Source organism: Cryptomeria japonica, chromosome 6 (genome assembly GCF_030272615.1).
Source record: "Cryptomeria japonica chromosome 6, Sugi_1.0, whole genome shotgun sequence".
NCBI lineage: Eukaryota > Viridiplantae > Streptophyta > Pinopsida > Cupressales > Cupressaceae > Cryptomeria > Cryptomeria japonica.
The window spans coordinates 628841055-628861977 of NC_081410.1; the positions used below are offsets into that span (position 1 = coordinate 628841055).

Here is a 20923-nt window from a genome sequence, read left to right on the forward strand (position 1 = left end):
ATAGTAAGATAGAGAAGTGGAAATGAACACCATAGCTTAGATTTGAGAATAGGAGATAGAGAAGAACCTATAGCTACAAATTAGAGAAGAAAATCACAAATAAGATTGGATGCCACCCTAGTATAAGGGTGCTTCATCTAACAATAAGTTCTAGATTCCCAATAAGTTATAGATCTCTCTTTCGAAAACTTAGCCAAAATGTGTTATTAATGGTTGGAGAGTGCCCTAATCTAGGTGTTTCTACATATTCAAAGCCTGAGATCCTCTATTGCTATCTACTTTGCACAAATTTAGCACTCTCTATGGTTTGATCCAAACTTGTGCACATGAAAAAGGGAAAATTGGTTGTTTTGTATAGGGTCTTGCCAAAGTCAAACCCAATGTTGGTGTTTCCACCTCCACCACAATAATAATTGATTAAAAAAAAACTTCCCCTCAAACAAGATAGAGGCTAAAACCTTAATGAAAATGTTTAAAATGATAAATCCTACCTTTGATATGAAACCCTTGGCTTAAAATCTCATATAAGGCTTGATGTTTCTTGATTGATATTAATTCTTTCCTTCATCACGGAGGAAAACATAAAACTTGACCATGATTGTTGAAGCTTAAATGCTTGAATCCTTGATTATGGACATATACACACAATTATGCTTAATTGAATGCTCAATTGTGTCACTTAGAGGATAGGAGTTTGAAATAAGCGAGGGGGTTGTATTTATATGAAGCTTACATGTTTCAGAATTTAATTTTCCAAGAAGGTCAACATTGGGGAACACTTTCCTAGTACTTACAAGCCAACTGTTGTAAAATTTTCAAATTTGAGGCCAATTTTTTTGGATAGCCCGGTGTTGGGAACCTTATTTCACCAAGATGAGTGCATTGGGAACCCTACTTGCAGTAGTTTGAGCTAGAACAAAAACCGTTGACTAGGGATTGCACCAGGCTTCCAAAAATGGTCCTAAAATATAGAATAATTGCACATAAATTAGGTACATTAAGCCCAACCATCAAAGTGAGTCTGAAGTGTGTGAAATTGTAAAGGTATACAATTTACTACACTAAATTTATCCCCCACTTTAGTGGGAGTATGAACTTACACTCATAGTATTGATAAAGTATAGAGATTTAATAGGTACTTTCCTCAAGACATCAAAGAGTCAAGACAACAACAAGCTTGGCAAGATGAAAGCTCCCAAGACATAGGATCTTATTGATCTATAATATGAAGATAAATTTGAGCAATTTGATCAAGATAGGTAGCACACATGGATCATGCAAAAAGAAAAAAGGTTATGGCATCTAGAGCTAGTAACATCCTTCGGAGGTTATAGGAAGCCATATCAAAACACAAGGCATTACCTCTACTACTAGTAAGAATCCTTAAAAACTTACTAGGGATCATGTTACAAAAGGAGTCACAAGAACTTGTGAATTGTGATATTCTAGGTAACTCACAACACAAGTGAAGGTCTAACATAGCTCTACCAAGTTGTGTTATGTTAGGTAAGCTTCACTCCAAATTTCAACATACTTGTGTCTACAATAGCAGATACATGTTGGTTTTCAAAGAGAGTAATATTATAAAAGACGCTTAAAACTGAAAACTGCATAAACCTAGCAAATAGAAGACTATAAGTTGTTGCTGCAGTCGGTTGACTTTGGCAGTGAAGACAAGGATAAGACATTAGTGAGATTAGATTATAGGTAGTGGAGAAATCGGTCTGCAACAAGCAGTGGAGAAGGGCCGGTTTCAATAGTCGGCGGTCAACTAAGCATATCAATCTATAAAAACTTCATGCTAGCCTATGAAACCTAAAAAGGAAAAGAATATCAGAAAGGCCACCAGGCTCGAAATGGATATACTCTCTAGAAGCTCTTAATCTGGACAAACAAATCTCATACGCAACCTAACAACCAATCCGACAAAAAAATTCTAGTGCATGTTGTCATCTTTTTCACGAGTTTCCTCGCAGTACACGGAAGAAGACTTTGACTGTGATTTGGCATGTTCGAGCATATCGTGGATGAACGTGGTTATGTTGTTAAAAGAAGAACCTCCCACCATCACTGCTTTCGTTACCGCCTCCTTCAGCTCCTGAGCTTTCTTCTGCAACTTCTCACTCTCCATCATCCTCACCACTGCACTCTTTATCTCTTCTCTTCTCACCAACCTCGCATCGTCAACGTCCACGTCCTTAAAATCCAAGCCAACCTTCCATACATCTTTGGCGAATCTGCAATTGAGGAACTGATCAGCGAAGTAAGGCCAACCAATCATGGGCACTCCCATGCTTATGCTCTCCAGTGTTGAATTCCACCCACTGTGCGTCAGAAATCCTCCCACCGAAGGATGTGCAAGCACCTTCAATTGCGGCGTCCATTTCACAAACAACGCCCGATCTTTGGTCCGCTCTTCCAATCCCTCGGGCAAAACAAAAGGCTGCCCCTGAGCAATATCAGATCGAAGAACCCATAGAAAGGCATGCCCGCTCTCTTCCAAACCCACCGCCAGCTCATCCAACTGCTCTTGCGATTTGAGGGCCAAGCTGCCAAAGGAAACATATAACACAGAGCGCGGGCGTTGTTTGTCGAGCCACTGTAAGCAGCTATCGTCTTCCTCCCACATAGACATGTTGCTCAGCGTTGAGTTCACCCCTCCTAAAAAGTTAGGGAGAAACACAGGGCCTATTGACACAGATGGACACCCTTTGATGGAAAGTGCCGCCGCTGCGTCTCTTCCTTCCAATTCCTCAAAGGTGTTGACAAGCACATAGTCCCCCTTGTGACACATTTGTGATTCAAACAGCACCGCTTCGTAGATGGGATCCGATGTAAACTGCTCGCGGTAGAACGACATGAGATCGCTAGGCCATAGAGCTGGTATATTCCCGTGCAGAGTAGTGATCATTTTCTCTGGACGATTTCCTTCACTCAGTGAAACCACAACACCTCCAAGTTAATCCTCAAACTACAGAAAAACAATAATTTTAAGTTAATATAAAAGTAGAGCAGAAGAATACCTTTGACAGGAATGTGGCCCTGGGAAAGGAGAGAATTAGCGTATTTCTGAGTAATAGAGGCAGCGGCACAAATAGGCCAGAAGAGAACTCTTGGCACCTGCATATTAGCGGCCACCGATGCGGTGCAGGACATACAACAGTCTGATACGATGCACGTGACGGGAGGAACGCCATTCCTACTCTCAGTGCGGAGGAGGATCTCCAAGGCGTCTCCACGTTTAGCCAGTGCTGTTAATAACTCGTCCAGGAGGGAGGTGCGGCCGTGCTTAGGCGGTAAGCCGTCGGGGAATGACAAAAATCGGAAATTGGGTTTGGAGTGGTGCAGTTGCGACTTGTGCTTTGCACTTCCAAACATGCGTTTCTCAGTCCATTCTGTGTTGACGAAAGTGATGAAAAATCCCCGTGCGGCCAAGAGATCGGCGAGATGAATGAAAGCGTTGACGTGACCCTACGCAGGAAAGGGCACCAAAACTGCGTGCACAGCGAGATCTTTCACACCGTTCATCGTCATTCTCAAGTGGGCAACGGATTCAACGGGAAAGAATGCCGCAGGTGACCCTCTTGGCTTCTCACCACTGATTTATAAGAAAAGCATATGGAAAGGATGGGAATCCGAAGGTCAAGCCAGTTGCTCAATCAAAATGAATATATTCAATGCTACCAGTCCTATTTATATTTCTGAGGAGGCAGAAATTGATTAGGTAGTGGCCAGAGCCCAAGATATATTTAAATTGTTCAAATCTATCGACCTGTATTGTTATCTTGGAAGCGTTGGCAAGGACATAAACTCCACACAAAATTATTTGCTTTCGTTGTCAAGTCACGATTTTGCAGTCACGTCTCTATGGTTGGAAATAAATTTAACTTTTGAATTAAAAATATTTTCTCTCATTATTCACGTTTGGATTAGAATAATCGTAACAAAATTAATTGCCATCCACCAACAAATTTTGAAAGTTTGGTTTGTAGGACCACAGTATCGCAACACAACAGGAAGCGCAGAAAATATTATATTTATAGATTTTTAATATATAAATCTAATTATTTTGAGATTTCGATAAGATTTGTTTCATTTTAGTTTTGAGTTATGTATTTGATTTAGTTTTGTATAATTAAAAAATTATTATAAATTATTTTTTAATTTGATAGAATCTTCGAAATAAAATGATAACACACATGATTATATGAACTATTTTCTATTTATGAAAAGATAAATGTATTTTATTAAATTATGTTTCTTATTTTATCTCATTTTAAGAGTTACTTTTATTTACACTGTTTTTAATTTAATTTTATTTTAGAGTTATTTAAATATTATTTTATTTATATTTATTAAAATATTAAATTTTATTTACTTAAGAATTAATTTTTAATTTTCATTTTTAGTTCCTACTTATGGTAGGATATTAATACATTCATTGAATAGAATTAAAGAAATTGAGCAACAATTTTATAGTCTATAATTACTTTTTTATTAATAATCTAAAAATTGCCAGTTATCTTTCTCTCTATTAATTCATGTTGTGAGCAATCATTGCAAAAATCAATAATTGTTTTATAATTTTTGCTAGCTCAATTAATCAATTGAATGACATAAACAATATTATATACATCATACTAAAAGTACATTGTTGACTTTAAAATTATGTTCTTCCCTTGAATGACATTTGTGATGTCATTCATATCCATCAAATTAAAATATATAATTTTAAAAAAAAATTCGACACAATGTATATCCATATATCATTCACAGCCTTTGGATGTCTTCTTACTCATCGGGATAACATAAGCCAATGACCTCTCTTCCTCTTGATTGGTGCGAGTTATCCTGCTAGTCTCATAAACCATTGGGATAGCTTAAAATGTGTTTTAGGCGACGGGCATGATTTCCTTGATGTCTTTTCCCCCGACATAGCTCCTCGCGATATGTTATGTCTCCTCAACATAAGCTTTGACCCTATATCATCTTAACCTTTGCCGATGCTTTTTACTTTTGCTAGTGTCCATTGAGAAAAGTCTTACCGATTGCATCATTGGCTATCAGCAATACAAGATCTCTGCTTTGTCTCTAGTGTGTGTTATGCCGATGGACTTCTCTAGTGTATTATATCTTGATGACATGCTTCTAGTTGTGTTGCCATAGGGTTGAATTTTGTCGATAGTGCAGATTTCGTATTTCACATCAGAATTCCGACGAACATGTGGTATTTCAAAAAAAAAAGAAATTACGCGCCATCATTATATGCGGGCTCATCAGGGTGCGAAAATTGGGAGGAAATGGGTACAATTGCTGCAAATAGATGCTGATGAAGAATTTGTCTGTGGCAATGACAAGCGACCTTTTCTCATTCACAATCTGCTCTTTCTATTTCTCATGAGTCCCTATTGAGAATCGAATGTGAAACCTCTTCCTTGTAAATTCGCCATGCATGGGAAGCAACCCATTGGAGCTAGAAATCGTAAACCCCAAGGAATTCACTCTACTTTTACTCACCAGATTCAAATTGAAGAAAATTGCAGCAGCAGACAGCGGTGCCATTGACACAACGACCGCCACCATTATTGTTACTACCTCTTACCTCTTGCGCTTCATGTTGTGTATTGTACAAGAGGTTGGTCCTTTCGTTTTTGTCATCAATATTTTTTCTCAATTTCCTTTGCTTTCCTTGCATTCTCTTGTTTGCTTTGTTTAATGGTATCGACTTTGGAAAAATATGGATCCTCAACTTACTTAACTTGTCCATTTTGTGGCTACCAGTTATAAAGACAAGTCACTAGATATACCAATCGGCCCAGTTATGATTCACTATCTTTCTGTCATCAAAATCTTTAGCTCTTGATTCAGTTATAATTTGATCTTTTGTAACGAGAATCCCAAATAGAAGTCCATAATTGAACATGTTGCTCCTCCCCTTGGCTTTTTCTGATGTTAAGCCTCAATTCCTCGGACCACGTACCCCTAAAACGTCCACAACATAAGATTAAATGCATCAATAATGAGTAAAACTTAAAATTAGGGCAATTATTAAGGCACAATTGTTGTAGATAGATGCTTGGTAGCAACTATACAAGAGGTTGGTCCTTTCATTCTTGTCATCAATATTTTTTTGCAAGTTCCTTTGCTTTCCTTGTATTCTCTTATTCACTTTGTTTAATGGTATCTGCTTTGGCAAAATATGGATCCTCAACCTCGTTAACCTCTCCATTCTATGACTTCCAGTTATAAAGACAAGTTGCTTCATAGCTTATAGAGGGGTGAACAATTATCTGCGAGTGTAAACCCTTCTAGCCCTCAAAATAGCTCTTTGTATGGAAGCAACTTTTCTAGGTCCAAGGCTAGCTACAAATTACAGAGGAGAAAACATCCATTCAATGTGATGTTGCTAGGTTTATGTCAACACCAACTTGGTTGGTTACTGTAACCATTACGTGTTCGGCAATTATCTGCAACTATAAACCCTTCCAGCCCTCAAAATAGTCCTTTGTATGGAAGCAACTTTTATATAATTATTTAGGACTCTATGGGTAGTTGGTTGTACAATTTTCCCCACTGAATGGGTCTCTTCATTTTCTCCAGTTAGTAGATAAAATTCCTCATCCTGGGATGGCTCTTTATATCATAGTAGAAAATATCATTTAGGGAAAAAATTGGCAAACCAAAAGTATTAGATTTTTTTTGAAAAAATCGAAAAAAAATCAGATTTAAAAAAAAAAAATTACAAATTGTAGGCATAGAGACAAAAACTATTTTTAAAAAAAACTTAAGGACATTTCCATAGAATAGAGTTTAATCCATGAATTGTAGAAAATTATTTTTTGTTGTTTACATTTGTATTGCCGATTCAATCTTTATGCCAGCAAGAGTTTCCCTCTTTTTATTGGATGTCCGTTGTTCTGCACTTCTATCATATTCATCAATATCAAGGGCCTTTAACACATGGGGATATTTTTTGACATGTTCAACTGCCATTTCTTGTGTTTCCTCATCCATATCGTCTATATCATGTCTTGCATCTTCATAGTATACATCCTCAGCCATTTTCTTGGCTAGTTCATATAACTCTGGATGAATTTTAGTATCATCCCATGGATCCATAAAATGGTTCCGAGAAGCTACTTGCTCGGAAAAAAATTGGTGAAAAATCAGTTTCGAAAAAACCATAACAAATTGTAGGCATAGAGACAAAACCTATTTTTTTAAAAAAAACTTAAGGGCATTTCCATAGCATGGAGATATAAAGAGCAACTAAAATAGAGTTAAACCCATGAATTGTAGAAAATTAATGTTTGTTGTTTATATTCATATAATCGATTCAATCTTTATGTCAGCAAGAGTTTCCCACTTTTTATTGGATGTCTTTTGTTCCACACTTATAGCATATTCATCAATATCAAGGGCCTTTAACACATGGGAATATTTGTTGACATGTTCAACTACCATTTCTTGTGTTTCCTCATCCATATCATGTATATCCTATCTAGAATCTTCACAGTAAACATCCTCAGCCATTTTCTTGGCTAGTTCATATGACTCTAGATGAATTCTAGTATCATCCAATGGATCCATAACATGGTTCCCAAAAGTTGCTTGCCCAGAAAAAAAATCAGATTTAAAAAAAGAACATAGTAAATTGTAGGCATAGAGACAATAACTATTTTTTTAAAAAGCTTAAGGGTCTTTCCATAGAATAGAGATATAAAGGAAACTAAAATATATTTTAACCCATGAATTATAGAAAATTATGTTTTGTTGTTTACATTCATATTGTCGATTCAATCTTTATGTTAGCAAGAGTTTCCCACTTTTTATTAGATGTCTGTTGTTCCACACTTCTAGCATATTCATCAATATCAAGGGCCTTTAACACATGGGGATATTTTTTGACACGTTCAATTGCCATTTCTTGTGTTTCCTCATTCATATCATCTATATCATGTCCTGCATCTTCACAGTGTACATGCTCAACCATTTTCTTGGCTAGCTCATATGACAAAAGTTTTGGAAGAATTATCATAACTTTAAGTTGAACTATTGGATCTTTCTATAAATTGGAGGATAATTCTATAACAATGATGTCAAGAGACTGACTGGAGTGATTGGCTTTATTGCAAGGAAACAATAGCCTTTGTCATGTTTGTCTTACTCAAAGTATGGTTGGTGTCTATTAATTTGTTGTCTTGTAAGGGTGTTTGGAAGATTGAGAAGAGACTTTTGATGGGTATTAATCCCATTGTTGTCAAGTATCCCTGATTGGAATTGAATGTTGCCAAGGTTTATGTGCATTAGAGGGAAAATGATTCCTAAGATTGTCACTTCAGTTAAATAATTACTGAAAAACTTATAATTGCTTGCTTGTAAATGAATACTTTAAATAAAAGGTCACTTTATTATAAGTATGATTTCGTAATTGAGATTACTTTGAAAATGCCTGATTAAATTATCTTCAAACAATAGTAGACCAGTGCCTTCAACCCTGACATAATATTGCAGTTAGTCTTACTAAATTTAAGTTTGCTCTGAAAGACCAATAGGATAGAATGAAGCTTGACATCCAATCGTTCAAACTGATATTCAAACTGAAAATTAACCCAAACTATAATAACATGGGATAGCACATTGAAACAATCTAAATGGATAGATTTATCATAGGGACTTAATCAAATAATCAAAAAGATAAATACCATCAGAGATGAAAAAAACTTGATCTTTGTATTGAAATAAACATAAGATAATCAACTGATTACATATAGTGCATAGTCTTTTCACCAGTTTGGCATTTCCAAAAAATAAACCAAGATCATCATGTCAAAGGCATCTATATGAGTTGTAATCAAAATATAATATGCAGTTAGTCTTATTGAATTCAACTTTACTCCAAAAGACCAATAAGACAATTTAAAGCTTGCCAACCAATCCTTCAAACTGATATTGAAACTGAAAATTAACCTCAATCACAATAACATAAGATAGCACATTGAAGCAATCTAATTGAATAGATTTATCACAGGGAACTAATCAATCAATTGAAAAAGTAGATACCGTCAAAGATGAAGAACACTTGATCTTTATATTGAAAATAGATAATAAAACCAGTTAATCTCAATAAATATTGTCATCCACCAACTTGATAATGTCTTTCTTAAAAACTAAACTGCAAAAGCACCGCATAAAAGATTGTCTTGACAGAGTGAAAAATATAGATAAGATTCGGTTCCACAATGAAAAGGCATACCCTTTCATTTGGAATTAAACTTAACTAAGACTAATTAAAGACTAACTACCTAAAAACTGATGTTTCCTTGAGACATTTTTAAAAATCAAGTCTAATCTCCTAGCATTGTGCCGCATTTCTGAATGTGTTCCAGGCATTTTTCCAACTCGTATGTATCTACATCATGAATTATGTCCCTGACAATGATCTCCAATGTGACAAAATTCTCCATCCGTTCTATAGTCTTTTTTAATTCAATTCCATCAGTCCAGGCAATATCAAGGGCGACATTGAGAAGACTCTGGCATTTTGAGATTCATTTATCCTTATCTTTAATCTCACCTTTTTGATCAACCAATTCTGGGAAACCATCGTGATTTATGTTCTTGCACTCATCATACTTAATTTATAACTATTCATCAAGTTTATTGTGTCTTGCCAAGAACTTCTTTATCTTTTCAATCTCCTCGGTTTCTACTTTGACTACTATTCTATCATGTAGTCTAGTCCCCAATCTGTATTGAATCATGTTGTGTGAGACTATATTATCCATGTTCTTCTGAAAAATTATCCAGAACTCTTCCAAAAAACCTTGCAAAGACTCAAATCTTTTGGTTAACAATACAAAGGCAATATATGTCCTCACACTTGCATCTACTTAAGCATCTTCTTGTTTTCTTGTTGTAATTCCTCACACATTTTCTTCCAATGTGTTATCAGGAGAAAGAACCATTGGCACTGGTTGCCCACTTGTTCTCAAGATTTCTTCATAAAATCCTTTATATTGGTTTCTTTCTCTTACTATCCTAACCTTTTGTGCCTTCTTAAACTTTGTTATATATACTCCAATATCTGCAGAAATCATGGGATCAATCTCCCCAACTTTAAGTTTCATCATATGGCTAAAGGCCTTATCAAAATCAATAACCTAAGGTCTTTTATTAGGAGGATATAAAGCCCATAACAATAAGGCTTCCTCATCTTGATAGATCCTTGACCCAATGAACACATCATTTACACCATGCATATATAATTTAAACTCCTTATTCTTTAAATGTAATAAACTATCAAAAATAAAAAAATCACTAAGATCCCATCCAGAAAATAAGATCACTCCAACCTCTGTAAGAAGTTGTTTCCCCTTTTCAGGAGTCATTGTGGCCAATTCAATATCTATTTGCTCTTTTAACTTCCTAAACAATTCAACTTCATTTTCTGGTGTAATATTGGGAATAGAATCCCTCAACTTCTTTCCTTTGGAATTGTACAAAAATGATTTAAATTATTTTGATTGTACAAAGACATTATCTACAACAAAGTCAGAATATTCCTCCAACCTGGAACCAACATGAACCTCTAATTTTGTCACAGTTTTCTCTTGCACATTGGGCTCTTCTTCCCTTTCTGGTACTTGATACCTATAGATGGCTGCATTTTGATCTGATTCACTTTCCACTTCCTCCCCCTCAGTTTCCATTTCCTGCAATCTTTGTCTCTTTTCTGCCAATTCTCTATTCTGTCTATCAGTTACCTCTTGGGCTTCTGCATCCTCCATATTCCTAAACATATCTTCAACCTCCAGACTTGAGGGCAAATAATCTCCCAAGTTTTCCTTTTTCTTGAAAGAATGGATATAACCTTTAGGATCATAATTCTTCCTAGCATAGTGCTCAAATAAGTTGTATTCTTCCGTCAATTTTCTATCAATTATATCATAAGCTATAGTAGACACTATTATAAAATATCCAAAACTTAGTGTTCCAGGCAAGAAGGCTTGTTTGCACTGGTTCGCAAAATGTTTAGAATTTGACACACTCAACTGCCTTACAATCTCTAAGTAGGCTATTTTGTGTGGAACTAATTTAGGTAACATATAAGGGCTTCCCTCAAATCCATATATTCTAAAACATGTGAAATATTTGTTTACAAACCAGTCTCCCCAGTTATGGTCAACAATTCGCCTTTCATCACAATCCTTAGGCCTTAAAAATATCTGAATTCCATTAGAGATAGATCCTTCACATGGAACCCCATATATCCTGTACAATGGTTTCACTTTAAGTTCTTCAAAATTAATATAATTGAATCTCATATATCGAGAATCCCAAAGAGATGTTCATAATTGAATGAGTTGTTCTTCACCTTCCCTATTCATTGTATTCAATTTTAAATCTTTTGGCCACAAACCCTTCACATGTCCATAGAAAAAAACCAAATGCATTAATAGTGAATAAAATTTGAAGGTAGGGTTCCTATTATCTTTAAGGTTTAGAAAATCTTCATGTAACTTCTCTATCAAATATGTAGCATAGTCAAAAGGCTTGGGCTCATACATTTGTATGTTAGAAGCTAAAACCAATGGCTCGGTACTCGCCAAATAAGGTACCTCGACTCCTCCTACTTGCCCGCATGACATGTATGTATACTGCAAGTAGTGTCTAAATAAATCAATGCTAAATGATGGCCCATCTTCCTCAGTCAATTTCTTTGGCCACCTTTTATGAATAGAAATTTTCCAACTAGTGTATGTAGTGTCCATCCTAAGACATTCTTTCTCTAACTCCCCAAAGGACAGGGGTTTGTCAAGGTTGGAATCTAAATTAAAAACTTCATTAATAGTACCCGAGGAAAACCTAATGAATGCATCACCATTTGGGAATTGAATGTATCTCTTCACAAAATTGTAATTTCTAACCAGAACCTCTAGCAACCTTATGTTCACAAAGACATTTAGGACAATTAACCTACCCAAATTTGTCATCCAAGGATTGCAAAGCGACATTTCCTTGTTTCTTCTCAGATAATGGAATAGGAACAATTTGTGTCCCCTCACCTTAGTCCAGACATCCTCGACCTCTTTGTATCTATCTTTCAACTGGTCCCTTCCTGGTAGGTGTTGCTTCAACCATCTGGACTTCGAGCCAGGTGCTTGCATTTGTTGAATCATGTCTTGATTCAATAACAGGAGGGACATCCCCTGTCGTAGTCTTCTTTCACTTAGATTCTGAGCTCTTTGCTGCCCTTTTCTTTACAGTTGAACTTGAAGCGTCCATCTCTATAATCACAATTCTTCGCTCTGGTTTGCATAAAATTAATATATTCTTGGTGAATTATCTTTCTCTTGTGTGACACTCATAGTAGGCAATTTTAGTTTATATTCCCAATGCATCTACATATAAATTTGCATTGATGAGTTTCTCATAAAATTGCCTTGATTGAATCATAGATGTACCTGTTGCAAGCATTAAATAAGAAATCACTATTTTAGTTTTGAATTCAGATATGGAAATGGCTTGACAACATGTGTCTCTTCGATGTATAATTCCTTTTGGCGTTACCTACATAACCCTTCTTTTATTTTGGTACTTTACTCTCCTTTATCGGGATATCCTTAGCCGATAATTTATCTTCTGTTGTATCGATGTAAGTCAGCCTGATACTCCCATTGGGCGTCATGTTAGAGCATTAGATGTCATATAGATGAGCATTGTTTCCTTGATGACTTTCTCCTTTGGCGCAACTCTTCCCATTGTAGTCAGTTCCATCCTCATAGGTCTTCCCGATGACATCCTCATTCCACTTAATGGACCAACTCTTCCATCGGGTATAGGGATAGCTTGGAATGAATTAAAATGATAGGCAAAGCTTTCTCGATGAAGTATGTTCCATCGGTATATGCTTTCCTGATGTCTTTTTAAGGCATTGAGGTAACTCAAAATAACACATCCCGATCCCTTTGGTTATGTCGATGACCTTCTTTTCATTATAACCTTCGTCGATGGATTTTCTTCATTGCCTTTATCGGTATATGATACCCTCATTGAATGTTGGTCTTTTTTGTTCAAGTGCTCTTATTAGGACAACTTAATCTAATAATGCAATTTTTAATTATTTGCAACTTTTACTTCTTCTTGGGAATACGAATATTAATAATCTGCTTAATAGATTCAATATAAACTGAACAAAACCTCTAACATACATAGGAGCTCTATTTTTTCTCATTATGTTCCCTAAGATGCTTTTGAAATATACTTTTTTCCAAGACTTTTCAAAGTGAAATCTCATCCATGTTAACCATCACATAAAACCCAATAGTAACTATTGTTATGATAGAAAGTGTTCAATGTATACAATCAAAAGAAAAAATATAAGAGAATAGAATTTTTAAGAGCATAATTAATTTGAAAAATTATGTGCTATCAGATCTTATCAAAGTGCTTTGACATTGTTGTAATATAGCTACTGCTCTTGTGATATGTCAATGACTATTGTTCATGATGTTACTATGTTGAATGTTCAATAGTTTTGGTTCATTTTGTATTTTTTCTATGTTTAAGTATTTCAATTTGGTATATTATACCGAAACATTATTTCATAACTAACATTTAAAGTTCTTTATAACTAGTTCTAAGAAGACTTTCGTACTTGCGACATCGTTTTTCTTAGTTTGTGAAGGTTATAGATTGAATTTTTCATAGACCTAAGTTTTGTAATCTAAGTATGGAATGCGAGACTATGAAAAGACTCAGTAAGGGCCCTTTCCATCCCTTGATACTCCTCTAAATTTCTAATCCTCCAAATGTACCAAAGAATTTCACATGAAAGCAAATTCCAGAACTGATTAGTATCTTTTTTAAGTCCTTTAATAAAACTAGATACAACATCAAGTATGCTAATATGCCAAGGAATAATAAACCCTAGAAACTTCCAAACCTCCTTAGCTATAGAGAATTCAAAGAAAATATGTCTAACTGTCTCTTTAGCCTTGCAAATGTTATACAAATAATCATTAAAATATTTAGATCTGATAGGTAACTTATCAAGTAGAATCAACCATTTAAAAGTTTCTTTTTAGGAGCAACAAGAGAGTTCGAAATATTCTTAAATAGCTTGCCCCATTGAGTAGGGGATGAATTAGAATACCAAACGGTATTAACATGATTAACAATACTCCCAATATACATCAAATAATTATAAATAGAAATAGATTTAACATCACATCCGTTGTGTAACTACAAGGAGATCATACCATTTTAAGCATTTGCCCCCTTGATTTTTGGTAAATTTGTCGTTTACAAATGTGGACTGTGTCTGCCATGGGATGAAATTGTTTACTCATTTTGCTAGGAACCTAGGTTCTGATTATTTTTTCATTTTGTCTAATATCACGACATTTACCTCAAGAGGACTTGAATCAAATAAATTGGGAAGGTGAAAAGGCCCTTTATTCAAATTGAAAATTTAGTTAGTAAATACATACTAGATATAAAAGAAACACCACATGACAAGGACATAATGCAAGTGATTTACCCTGTGGAAAACTGAATTAGGAAAAACATCTAATAAATAATCTATTATCATCAATATAATAGTAAGATCCCCTCTAGGAGGAAACTCTAGACACCTTATAAAATTCAAATGTGTCCTCACTTCTTCAAGTAATTTTGTCTTACTTGTAACATAGTAAATTACTAAAATTACGAGTTCATTCCATTTTCAAGGATCACTATGAACACCTTAAGGAACCCTCTCACTTATATAGAAGGTGATAATTTTAGTTATCAAAAGTAATAATAAAACTCAGAAATAAACAATACAAGCAAAAACACAAGACAACACATGCAAATTACCCTAGGAAAACCTCCAAATTGGAGTAAAAACCCAACATTAAGTTCAGATCAAAGCTTTCAATATAATGTTAGGATTACATGAGCAGATATTAGATATACTTATCTGATTGGTGACTAATTACAGTCACTAACTGAAGTCTAATGTGAAACCCTGTGTTCAGTGCCTAATCCAACGAATGCAAATCTGACTGTTGAATGAGCTATTCTTAATGAATCTACCTGATTCACTCAAGTTGATTGCACTCAGAATAATTCAATGCATAGTTGATGGCGCTTATAATCATCTCACTTCAACTGTTTGCCTCCTTAAGATTTTTTTTAGATGCGATGATGAGGGCAGTTTTGTTGATGCCATTTAGCATCTGCACTCAACATATTTTTCCTGGAGGGAGAGAAAGAGGGAGGGAGGAAGAGTTGGTGGGAGAGGAAAAGGAATTTATGTTGAACATCTATCTCAAAATAATTTTTGACCACTAGTTACATTAAATACATTCTCTATTAAGTTCAATGTTTTAAGATGAAAAAGAAGAGTTAAATGGTTTTAGTTCAAATTACAATTTTTCCATAGCCTGATTTTTTGCCTGTGAAGAAAGACCATGTCAGATAATATCAACGAAGAACAAAATAAGGAGACAATTGCTAGATTGTGGTCTAACTTGAAAATAAAAGGTGATGGAAAGTGTTATTGTCCCTACAAAATTTGTAAGGGCTTAAAGACTAGAAGACTTCTAATCAAAACAACTAAGAAACATTGTAGGCAACATGGTCACATTGAAGGGGGACATGATTATCATCCATTGGTAAGATGTTCATTATATCATTTTAACAATTTATATACATAAGAAATCACTTGATGATGAGATCATGATCATGGTTTATTTATGTTTATCATTTTTATATAGGTCGAGCACCTCAGGGCACATGATATGGACCAACACAACTCAGAGAATATGGTTTTCAAAGTGGAGGAACATGGAGGTGTGAATATCAAAGTTGAAGATAATGATCCCATGGAAGATGAAGATCATGCACCAAAAAATACAATTGAAGATGATGGTACAAATACATTGATCCATGACACATTTAGTACTAGCACAGGTGATCATGATGATCAAGATGACCTTGATGTTGTTCATGATTTACCTCTACTTGAGAAGGCATATGATGCCCTTTATGAAGGCCCCCAAACAACTCTTCTCTTTGTTGTATTGTTGTTGGTGAACTTGAAGGTTACAAATGGTTTATCCAACATAACAATCTCATGTATGTTAAGGTATGTCATATATGTCATAATAGTTAATAAATGGTAAATCATGTACCATTAATAATCTTTATATTAACAAATTATATTTTTTGCTTTAGATTGATAGGTGAGTTTTTGTTACCACCATCAAATATTCTACCTCGCTCATACCGAGAATTAGCTGCCATTATGAAAGATATTGGAATAGAGTATCAAGAAATAGATACTTGTCCCAATGATCATATTATATATCATAAACAACATGAATTTGAAATAGAATGCCCTGAATGTCATATCAGTAGATATTGAATAGATCAAATAACAAAAAAGGTGCCTCGCAAGGTTCTTTGTTATTTTCCAATTATTCCACGTATGCAACGATTATTCAGGTGCACTAGCTTGGCACAATTTATGGATTACCATGCACACAATAGAAGTTGAGATGACATTATTTGAATGCTTGTGGATGGTTCAACATTTATGGACATAGAGGAAAAGTGGCTACACTTTAAAGAAGAACCTCAAAATCTCAGGCTTTCATTGGAAATGGACGGTGTTAATCCATTTGGAGAGTTGAGATTTGTTTACTCGGTGTGGCCTATTTTTGTTATCAACAATAACATTCCTCCATGGATGTCAATAAAGGGGGAGCACATAATGTTGGAAATGATTGTTCTAGGTATTTTATCCTTTAATAGTCATCTACATTTAATTATAAATATTGCAGTATAACGGTCATAATAATTATGTAATTTTTTTGTTCATTCAACTAGGTAAGTACCAAGTTAAAGATATGAATGTATGTATTGAGTCTCTTATCAATCAGTTGCTGGAGTTATGGAATGGTGTCACCATGTATGATGTCTCTAGACCAATAGGACAAAGACAATTTCAATTCCATGCAATGCTTTTATGGACAATACATGATGCCCCAGGATTAAAACATTTTTGTGGTATGTGATAGTGTTCAAGTTGCACATGATAATTATAATTATAAAAATTTACATATTTAATCAAATTATACATTATCTTCCAAGTCTTCAAAAGAAGGGAAAATTTTCATGTCCAGTTTGTGGTCCAAAGATGAAATCTCGTCATTCAAAAGTTTAGGAAAGCAGGTGTTTGATGAGTATAAGCACTTCCTACACAAAAACCATAAGTATCAGAATACTGAAAAACATCTTTTCAATGTGAAAGAAGAGACTGCATCAAAGCCAAGAAGAATGATAGCTCACCTATGAAAGCTGGAATATAATAGAGTTAATCGTCAAGGTAATGTCATTACATCTAATGGTTTATGTTTGGAATTTGTATTTTTTTATCATTTTTTGTTTACTGATGATGTAATTGATGATTGTGAAGGTCGTCAAGGCATAGATAACCACCTTCCAAAGGGACTAAAAAGTTATCCCAGACAATTTAGTAGGTTGCCTTACTATGAGCAACTAAAAATTGTGCATTTGTTTGATACTATGCATATTGAAAAGAACATAAGAGAGACATTATGGAAAATATTGGATGGAAGGCATGACAAAGGAAAAACTATCAAAATTTGTAGTGACATTTAGGAATCCAATAATGCAATGAAAAATGTCATTCAATCAAATAGCAATGGAGACCAGATTAATATAAGTACCCTTCCTTGGTTATTAGTAGAGAAACAATGAAATGCTATCAAATAAGTCATACGAAAAATTCAATTTCCCACAAGATTTGCTGTGAACATAAACAATCTCATATCAAAGAAAAGTGAATTTGGGCCAGGGATGAAACCACATGATTGACATACCTTCATTAAGGTAATTCATGTTCTTGTGTATTTATTATATATTAGTATACTGCGCATGCATTTTTCATTTTATTATGTTATAAAAAAATGAAAATATCATTTTATAATTGTTGCAGTACATTCTACCTCTATCTCTGCCAAACCACTTCGACAATAATGTCAAGAAATTCATATATGATCTTGGAAAATACATGAGGTAAGTAGTAATGTTTGTTGAATTTGTTGTATAGATATTATATTTGTGATTTTTTTTACTTATTATGTAATATATTGTATATTATTTTGTAAAGTCTCATTTATATATTTTTGCGTCTTGAATCTCTTGTAGGTGGTTTTCATCTAAAGAAATCCATAAAGAAGATATACAGTATTAGAAGAGAAAAATTCCTCATCTAATGTATGAAATACAAAAGTGTCTACCTTCAAATTTTTTCAATGCACAAGAACACTACCTCATACACCAAGTTGAGGAGATTGAGTTGTGTGGACCTGTACACACTAGGTCAATGTGGATGGTTGAGAGGCACTTGAAATTTTTGAAGGCTTTGGTTTGACAAAGAGCACATCCTGAGGGTTCTATGGTGGAGGGATATAGGTATACCAAACTATGGTGTACATTACTGAATATCTTCCTAAGTTTGCAACAAAGATCCACGTAGATCACATCTGGGATCCCAACCCCATTAACAAATTAGAAGGAGAGTACATTATGGGGAAAGGTAGATTGAGGAAAGTGAGAGGTAATTATAAGATGTTATTTTAGTTAACTAATTCTTAATCTTCAAAATAAATCAGTTGTAAGTTATCTATTTATTTTTTGTACAGTTGGTCGAGAGCAGGATGCACTACATTTGTATATTGCAAACAATCTTCATTAGATGATGGTATGAATTGAATGATGTCAACATTCTAGTCACACATTAACATGGGAAGGTGTGTCTTCATTGGTTAAAGAAGCTCATCAAAATGGAGATTCCAATGTTACCCAAAGGGAAATTGATTTAGCAAATGGTTTAAGACATAAACAGTACGTATTAATTTATTAATCACCCATATGTTTATTAAATCACGATGCAATATTTTTTACATGTTTGACATATTGTAGGTCAAACACCACAGTGCTATGTGCTTCAATGGTCATAAATTTTGCATCAAAAAGTTGGATGACACGAAAAAAACTTGTGATTCTGGGATAACTATAGTCTTTGAGGTGACCAATATTTCATCTAGAAATGACATACATCCTCAAGAGTCAAAATCGATACTATGGCATTTTGGATGATATACTTCAGTGTGACTTTAATTCCTTCAAATTAGTTCTTTTATTTGTCAAATGGTACAGGCTATGACTGAATAAAAATGATCCTGATAGAACTGTTATTGAACATGATAACAGGTTTACAATAGTTAATACAGGGTCATTTGAGCCAATTGGCGATGAGCCCTATGTTCTTTTAAGCCAATGTGAGCAGATGTTTTACTCAGAGGTTCCACATAAATCGGGTTGGTCATTTGCTGTTAGACATGATCCAAGGGGAAGGCTGATAAAGTATAATGTGATGGAAGAAGAAGATACCAAAGAAGTAGAAGATGATGTAGATGATGATCACGATCGATAGTTAGTCGATGATGTTCCTGATGGAAATGTTCATGAAGAAGAAGAAGCTACTGATGATGATGATGATGCTATTGATGGTGATGGTGATGGTGATGGTGATGGTGATGGTGATGAAGATGACGATGACGGTGACGATGACGATGACGATGACGATGATGATGATGACGATGACGATGACGATGATGATGACGATGATGGTGACGATGACGATGATGATGATGATGATGATGATGATGATGATGATGATGATGATGATGATGATGATGATGATGATGATGATGATGATGATGATGATGGTCATGATGATGAGTTGGATAAAGAAGAAGATCAATGACATGAATGAAATGTATGAGGTATGCGATTAGTATATTATCTATTTAATATTGATTTCTTGGTAGAAATCAATTTGACTTATATGGTTACATAATTAATTCATTATGTGGATTGTTTATTAGTTATGTGATGGATGGTGATTTATGATATATATTTGATGGATTACATGTTTATGATGATAAATATGTGATGGTTATGATGTTCAATTACATATATGATGATACATATGTGATGTCTATGATGCTTATGATCCATATATATTTATTGTTTATCAAATTACAAATGTAATGCTTATGATGCTCAATTGTTGGTGTTGATTTCATGTATATATTTTGTGTGATGCTGCCACCCTTGGTGGAAATAGGTAATTGACTATAGAAATCATCAACCCTTTACTTGAGGATCCTGCACAGTCTACATAAAGTAAAGGTAAGGAGTAAAAAAACATACAATGATTATGATGATTGCATATTGTTCATGTTGTGTTCTATGTAATTTTTAGTTTACGTATCATGTAATTTTTAGCTAACATAAGATAACTGAATTACATATGTAGGAACCTAAACCCCTTTGATGAGGATCCTGCACAGTCTCATGGATCAACATGTATAAGTCAATACACCCTATAGAAACAGTTTATTTTAAAAAAAATACTAGAAAAATAAACTTCCTCAGTTTTTCAAACCTTGACATTAGCAACAAATCTAATACAATTATCAACACTTGGAGGCCCTAGTTGGACTTATTCAAATTTTAATCTCAACATCAACTTTAGGGATGACTTATTCATCAACATTACCCTGATTTACAACACATCTCTCTCATTAACAACTAACTCTCTCATTTGATGGAGTGTAGGTATCACCAAATAGGTATTTGTCACATGTGTCTTCCTCAAGTAAGAGAAATGCAAGAATAGAAGATGAAAGTGAGACATGTAGTAGATCTAAATTAGGGAGATCAACTAGAGGTCAAAAGATTAGAAGAAAATTCAATAAATGCATGGAATTTTTCCTTGCTCAAGGGGGGTCATTTTCTTATGATGATGAGACCAAAGTTGACATTGAGGTGCCCT

General features: G+C 34.5%; 1 pseudogene; it reads right to left on the reverse strand.

The window, feature by feature from the left end:
- Nucleotides 1-1936: 1936 nt before the first annotated feature.
- LOC131068710 (linamarin synthase 1-like) lies at nt 1937-5583 on the reverse strand (annotated as a pseudogene).
- Nucleotides 5584-20923: the final 15340 nt, after the last annotated feature.